The sequence below is a fragment of the Sprattus sprattus genome (genome assembly GCF_963457725.1).
Source record: "Sprattus sprattus genome assembly, chromosome: 13".
NCBI classification, from domain to species: Eukaryota; Metazoa; Chordata; class Actinopteri; order Clupeiformes; family Clupeidae; genus Sprattus; species Sprattus sprattus.
In genome coordinates, this window is record NC_137911.1 from 17,517,280 (window position 1) to 17,525,850 (window position 8,571).

Here is an 8,571-nt window from a genome sequence, read left to right on the forward strand (position 1 = left end):
AGCGCCTGCTTTGTCTCGTGCTGCCAACTTCCATGAACAACTCATTTCTGATACTTTATACTTCTTGCTGACATTGGATTTTTACCTCATGTAGGCCCCTCCACATGAAAGTAAACCTTTTTTTTACGTATTTAATTTCTGCCTCAAACATTGAGGGATGCAGTATTTAGACATCCCTATTATAATCTTCCACAGCATTACTCTAATAAACAAATACCACGATCCAATCATCGTGACACAGGAAGACATTTTTTGAGACCATATGTGCTTCTGCCTGAAACCACCACTAAGCCACTAATCAGCAGTTAACACAGGCCTCATACATCAGGCGGGCTCTCTGGGTGTGAAGTGTTCCATCCATTAGCACTCCGCTGTTTGTTTGCAGGAGAGTCGCTTCCCAGAACTGATATAATTTATTCCCTGGCATGCCGCGAGACGTCCAGAAGCAAACTCTCTGCACAAACACGTTCTCACGCCTGGTGCCTGGCAGAGCTCTGCTGCACCCACCAGCAGCCTCTTTGGATACCTCAGGTACACACTGCGGGCATCACTGGGGTTAGGCGATGACAAGCTTGCTTTCCAAGGTGGCTGCCATTTATCGAGAGACTAGAACAATCCATCTCTTTCAATGATGTGGCATGTTTGGTAGATGTTCTATTCAATCCCTATGCAGGCCCTACCTTTAACCCTTTTATCCAGTCGTCAGATATGTATGTTGGTGAAGTATTTGGCCAGTGCTCCCTCTATCCATGAATGGAAATGCGCGTTTCCAGTGCACACACTTTTCTTTATAAAAGTCCAGTGGGAATTCCCTCCTAGATGATGGAGGAGTAAATAGCCTTTAATTGTAATGTGTGAGGTACGCTTCGGCTGTGGCAGGTGCCCCCACGGAACACGGATGGAGTCCATGAATGTCCTTTTGTCCCCCTGGCTCTGAAAACTACAGCACTTGATGACTAATTCATCAAGTCAACAGCACTCCTCAAGAGCGTAGCATAGAGCAGAGCAGAGTGCACAGGCAGTTACTTAATTGAGGTAATTTCCACAGGACATCTGCATGGGCCAGAGCCCAACATGAAGCCCGCTTTAAAAAGAGCAGCCAACCGCAGAGCGGATTCGGCACTGATTTGGTCTCGGTCCGTGCCCAGCTGCATCCTGGGTAATGACAGGACATTACTTATTCATAAGGGACACAAACTAAATGGAGTGCGGAGAGTCGGGCCAAACACATGCAAGCCAGATCCGCACACTGTGAGAGATGTCGCCAGATGTTGGCCTGCTCCACGGAGACGGAATAAAAGAAATCAGCTGCCGACTGAGCGCCTTGGAGTAATTCATTTCAAATTACAGCTCCTCCTGCGAGGGTCACCTCGCGAACTGATGCAGCCTGGAGACTCGTAATAGTTAGGCGACCTGACAGTGACAGAGTCTTTATGGGATGAGATGGGGTGGGATAAGTGTTTAATGTGTCTCTGTGCTGTTGTGTTTGTAGGCTTCATGAAGATACATGAATGTGTGTATACAGTAGGTGTATGTCTCTTTGCATGTGTGTGTGTGTGCATTTTGTCTACCTGCAGGCATGTCTGTGTGTGTGTGAGTATGTGTGCAAATGTGTGTGTGTGTGTGTGTGTGTGTGTGTGCTTGTGTATGTGCAATCTGTCCGCATGTGTATTGCAATTTGTAAATGTGAATTTGCGTCAGAAATTGTGTGTGTGTGTGTGTGTTTATATACGTACATGGGAAGATCATTTATCACTCTTAATCCCCAGTGGTTGTCCTCTGAGGTGGTTTTACATGCTTATCTTTTTAAGTCCCTCTGACGGCTCCCCTTAATGGCTCCACAAACGTCATCGCTCCTTTAGGCACACAGTGCACTTAGTATGTCCTCCATGACACCCCCACCCCGGTCTCCACACCCCAACTGAACCCCCGTCCCCCCCAAGACAGCCCCAGCCCAGTCTCCATACCCCAACTGAACCCACCTTCAACCACTCATAATGCCCCTCACTCTGCCCTAGTCCAAGGTTACGCAGGAAGAAGCGTTGCTCTGTGCTGGTCCGGTCATGAAAGAGCATCTATGTGCATTGATGGTGGCTGGCTGCCAGTGGCTGGCCGCCAGCGCTTGGTGGTTTCTGCCCCTGCTTGCCGTCCCAGATCAACAGGAATCACAGGTTTCCTGCGGCCCGGTCCCCAGGAGAGGCACAAACAGCACCCCTCTCTCAGACAGCGGGCAGGCCTTGGGCCAGGGCCCACCAGGGCTCTGTCCTGCGACCCTCACAAAAAGGGCTGTGTGTGTGTGGGCACGCATGAGAGTGTTTGCGTATGCGCACATGTGTGTGTGTGTGTGTGTGTGTGTACAGGTGTGTGTGTGTGTGTGTGGGGGTACACGTTTGTGTGTGTGTGAGAGTGTGTGTGTGTGTGTGTGTGTGTATGTGCACATTTCTGTGTGTATGTCTGTGTGTGTCCATCCAATGCCATCTCACTGCCAGCTTTACCTGACCCAGCATCTGACTATCTCTCGCTGCATATCTGGAGGGAAATCACCAGATGAGCTGGTTGGTTAAATGCCCTAATTAACAACATCCCAAAGAAAGTCATGGCCTTAGATGCTGTTTCCATTCCCGTGGCTGACTCTCATTAGTAAAACCGAAACGCACCGAAATAACTGAAATCAGTTTAATATTTCACTTTGCGCTGAAATATGAAATGGTCCACAAGCCCACCGTGATGCACGTTCAGAGATAAATGTACATGTGCACGCCTGTGTGCTGCCCTGCCATGTGTCCTTGTGGAATATATGCAGCATGAATTTATGCACATTGTGGTTTGTGTCTGCTTGTTGAACTCCAAGCCCCAAGGCTGTGACCCCCAATTCCATTGGCAGCTGTTGCGGATTTCTGTCCATCGGAAGGGAAGGGAAGGGAATTGTGTTTATGGTCGATTCATAGGTCCCCTCCGCCGTGAGCCCGGAGAGAGAGCGTGGGGTGGCGAAGCAGCGATGTCGATCCTAATTAGCCTCAGCGTATCCCAGGGGCCTCAGGATGCCTGCTGGTTTCATTTAGCCCCGGATTATTTGAATAATGCCTTTCTGAGTGAGTCAGGCTATGGTCATCGGAAACAGGTTAGGAAACATGAAAAAAAGAACAACAAAAGGAAAAGACCTCAAGGACATTTTTTGAGCAGCTAAGCTTTGATTAGATTTGTCAAAAGCATTGCACAGCGCCGGGGGGAAACGTTTAACTTACTATTGCCCTCTTTACCACACTTTTGCTTCTCTCAAAAACGGCACAACACAACGCATTTCCTGTCCCAGCAGCCAGAGAGAAATAATACAAACAGAGTCTGTTTTCTGCTTCTTCGTCTTCTCCTCCTTCTCTGTGGTCTGCCTCATCCACAACAGGTGCACCCAGCAGCCCAGCCAGGCTGTGGAAGTATCAGGTTACCATGACCACACAACACAAGATTACATCCATTCCTTGCATGTCTTCACACACTGGGGACAATCCACTGGCTTCTCAGGGCTTCCAGACACACTAAAATGAAGTCATAAACTCCAATGGATGTTTTGTTTGTAATAAGTAATGTAGCGTTTGCATTTTGAAAGCCATCATGTGTATCCAAAGAAAAAAATGTTACGAAATTATACTACAACAAATGAATAAATATAAAACAACTGATAATAATAACTGATACCTTTCAGAGGGCTTTCAGGACAAACCCAGAGGTGAGCAACTCTAAATCCTCTGTAACCACTACGGGGTATGAACTCTAGACCTTCAGCATGGGGATCGAGGGCATCAGCCATAATACCATGAGGCTAATGCCCAGAGCATTCATATAGGGCATTATTCGGGATGTTAACAATGCTATACACTAACCTGCTGCCCTCTGTTACACTCTTCCTCAGAAACTTCTCTCCCAGTGCAGACCAGTGGGCCCTGTGCAGCCAGCTCACCCTCAGGGCTTAAACTTAGAAGAAGCCTGGGCGTGAGAAAACCAAGTTTTTATTACTTCAGTGCCACACAAGGCTGTTTCTATGCTTTAGGTCTCCTCACGTCATTGCCGAAAGATAAGGAGGTTTAAGAAGAACTGATAATTCTGTCTAGGGGTATATTGGTCTGTCTTGACTGGCGATGGATGAGGGGTAGGTCCATTGTGGTAGGTCCACAAAAGAATGGGCATTGTACGTTAAACGTACACACAAACATACAAACACACACACACACCTTGTCTCTCTCTGTCACACACACACACATCTAAATCCTGGAGGGTAAGAAGCGAGTGACATAATTTATCTGAACATATGCAATAGAGATACATAGTCATGACATTACAGTAATTAAAGCATTTACTATACTGAATGAACTTGCAAGGACACAGTATTACCAAGAGGATAGACTTCACTTTCTTAAAAGCATTTTGTGAAAGACTTCCAAAAATTATAAAATGTTGACCAATTACTGTAATTTAGATAGAATTACATATGTGATTATGTGACTTAGTCAATTCTCCATTCAGACTTTAGTACAAAATGTTGTGGGGTTTGGTCAGGTTCATGTGGGGGTATTCACATAGACAATCAGACTGGTTGGGAACTCCACTTCAGACAAGGGGTTCTGCTAACTGAATTAATGAAACTAAATCTGAACAAAATAGAAACCAGCAGATGTGAAGGGTACAAGTTTAGATGTGTGTCATACTGATTTCAAATGTAATTTCAAATCGCATACACAAATAACTGAATCTGTCATAAGTTACTCACAAACACAGCATCAAACGTTTTCTTCCATTAGTATTCTCCAAAATAAGCACATTAAATATTCTTTTTAAAATACATATTATTTATATATATATTTAAATGTATTAAAAAGTGAATAACTTAATGGCAGTTTGGGAAATAGATAAGGACTGAGAGTGACTTTTTCAAAAGAAAAGAGAGTGACTCAAAAGAAAAACATTCTATTGATTGTAATGCAAACATCTAAGACATTTGTAGTTTGTTGCTGGTGGCAGTGAAAACAACAGTCAATCATTCCATCCGATATTTCATTAAACGGGAGAGACCCCCTGAGGGGGCTTAAACTAAACTTCAGTAAACAAAACAAAAACAAACACATCTCCTCACTTCTTCTGCGCCCGGGTTCCCAGGCCACCCAAACAGTGATGGACACCTACTGTTTGCAGCCAAATCCCACCGGCGCCCAGACGAAGGCTGTGGGAGACACTATGTGCTGAGCACGGATCTAACACTCACCCATATAGACTGGCTAATTGTTAGCGGATTACTCCCCTCATACAGACGCTGCTACTCTGTGGGGATGGGGTCAGTGAACCTCACCAGTCTGTGACATAGAGCTGACCTGGCTAAAGCGTGTCAACTATCCCCCTCAATGGAAGTCAGGAGAGCAGAGAGCCGACTCACCTGGTCACTCCTGATAATGGACAGGCCACGTCTGTATCAGCAGGGAGCGGGCAACTCTAGACCTTCTATTGTTTGTGAGGGACCAAGAGCAAATGTTTGCCACTGATCTTCTCATTGGGCCACCACATGTGCAACGCTCAACCTGTTTATTTTCCTACCTCATGCCTTATATTCAGACTTTGTTTGTCAAGCTTTTACAGGGGTCGTAGGTCAACCCTAACCCATGGCACCAGGAGAATGACGACTGGAAGGTAACACTCTACCATGAGAAAAAGAAAAACCCGGCTGCCTCATATGATAGCCATGCAAACACTACGGGGAGTGTGGAAGACCCTATTATTGGGATGGTGCAACACAAACAGAGTTCTTGTAGCCTTGAGTGAAGCTCAACCATCTATGAAATGTCAAGGAGAAACCAGATTCCTCCAGTCATATTGTCATATTTTGGGGGTTTTACCCTCTATCACTCACTCTAGACTATTTGGAAATGGTTGCAATTGTGTTTAAAAGTCACAGATCTTAATGGTGATTGACATGGGATAATACGGCGGCTCATCAGTGGATGTGTGGATGCCATTAAACTGGACGTTTCACTGTTATTTGGTTTCAGTAATGATAGGATAAATGCTTGAAGGAATCCCTCAGCATCTGTATCATCCTGGTTCACAGGCCAGCATGGCCCATACTAAGTCTCTGTTCATACGCAGAAGAATGCATGCTAAACTGTATCCATACTAGATAGTATATATCCCAAGCACTCCAAGTGCCTGTCCTCACCAAACTCCATTGATCCAATGTATCTGTCCACACCAGGCCCCTCTGAGTCTCTGGCCATCTAAGACAGCACCCATACTAAAGTACAAACGGGACCCCTTATCTGTACGCACCTACCAGCCCTATTACGTATCCATCTGCTCTCATCATATAGGGCTCTTCCCTTCATAGGGATCACTGCAAGAGACCGGCACTAAAAGAGGAAAAGACAATAAAGTCATTTGAAATAACAATTTTGGCATTCCTAGTGGTTACCCCCCATGCCCCCCCCCCCCCCCCTCAGTTCATCACTCCCACCCTCTCTCTGACCATGTGTGCACATCAAGAGAAGAGAGGCAGCAGTAGAGGTTAAATATGATTTGTTTGGAGAGCAATGTTTTTTCATTGGAGGATAAGTAAAGCCAACCATCAACCTTTTGGGCTACTTGGCAGCTCTGGGGGAGGGCAAGAGCAACACCGTCGGCACGGGTTAGTGGAACTAGACACTGTGGGTTTGAGGTGAGAGAAAGCGAGAGAGAGAGAGAGAGAGAGAGAGAGAGAGAGAGAGAGAGAGAAAGAGAGAGAGAGAGAGAGAGAATGGGAGAGAATCAAGACGGTAATACGACCCAAAATGTAGCAACAGTTTGATGTAGAACCCTAATGTGTGGCTGCGAAAGGGGGGAAAGAAAGGGGGAGTGAGAGTCAAAAGAGGAGAGAGAGAGAGAGAGAGAGAATGGGAGAGATAGAAAGAGGAGGAAGAAAGGGGAAAGGCAGAGGAAGAGAGAGAGAGAGGTGGGAATGTCAGAGAGAGAAAGTGAGGAGTATAGAGACAGAGGGGTAAGAGAGGGAGCTAAGGAAGAAAGTGTATGAGAGATAGAGAGAGAAAGTGAGAGACAGAGAAAGAGAGACAGAAAGGAGAGAGCAGGACAGAGAGATGATGGAGGCAGTGTTTGAGAGAGAGGGAGAGCGAAAGAGAGAGTGAGGAAGAGAGAGCAAGGCAGAGACAGAGAGGGACAGAAAGAGAAGGGGCCTTTGAAGTTCTGGGGAGTTGGTGTGTGTGCGTGTGTGTGTGGGGGGTTTGTGTGTGTGGGTGTGTGTGTGTGTGGGTGTGTGTGTGTGTGTGTGTGTGTGTGTGTGTGTGTGTGGGTGTGTGGGGGGGCGCGTCCCCAGGCCGGCTTCATGCTGTGGGTGAACAGCTGTGTGGCGGGTCTCAGGGCGAGCTGGAGCCAGACGCAACCTCCCGCTCGCAGTCACTGACCCGTTCACGTCTGTCGCCCTCCCTCCCTCCCCGCCTGCCCAGAAATAGACCCAGGCCGCAGCCTACATCAAGACAACACTGTGCTGTGGGAAAACATCTAAAAACATGACGACACGCAGGATCACTGCAGCAGGCAAAATACACAGGACAGATCGGACCTGCATTAATCAATCACCATTTTTTTATTCAGTTAACTCCAATCAGTAATAGTTTTGCAGATCAATAACAGCTCAATCCAAAAATGTATCGATAATCAGTCAATAGTTTTGCAAGACCAATCTTCGATCATTCTAGCTTAGTAAAGTCCAATTCCTTATTCCTGTTCACTGTTTCTGCTTTATGTAAACTTATCACTGATCAATTTACTTCCATTCAATTAGTAATGGGAAACGGCATTTCTCATGGTATTTTTAGTCTTATTATGTTTAAAGACGCTGTGGAGGCCTGTAGTGTAAATGATCAGGCTAGCAAGAGGTTTGAAAACAAATAAATAAGGACTAAAAAATATAGCACACTTGTTCCAGTAACTAACTGTAACCAGTAACGAAGAGGAAACATTAGGAGGAGCCATCTTTGGCTGTGATAGGAAATGGGATTTGTTCGGGTCAGCGGCCTACTTAAAGCTGACTGGGGGACAGACCTCATTACCGTCCCATTAATCAACCATAATTATAGGGGGGGGGGGGTTCATGTGTCTGCTGACAGGGCTGTTCTGCATGGACACTGACCACAGCCCACAGCACATCAACCACAAACCCAGCAGTACTGCTGAAACGATTGGCCTCACTGGCATTTCTGTTTCTCTTTTAGGAGGGGAGATATGCTTTCCGTAACATATTTCAGTTTGTCGTAGATATTTAATTTTGAAATAAGTAACAAATGTCAAATATAAACCATGGTCGTTTGTCTCTGCTAGATTGGGGGTGGGTGGGGGTTAGGAATTAGGTCCAATTGTGGTCAATCAGTTAGGGTCTAAAAGAATGCTTCTCTTGGAGATGTCATGCAATGTGTATGGTGGCAGGCTATGTGTACTTCAATCAGGCTGTTGTCCTGCACCTGACCATTATCAACAAAACTGCGTCTGTGATGGCAGCTCCCACGGCAGGCAGGCCCCTCAGGCTTCATAAAATGCTCCAAA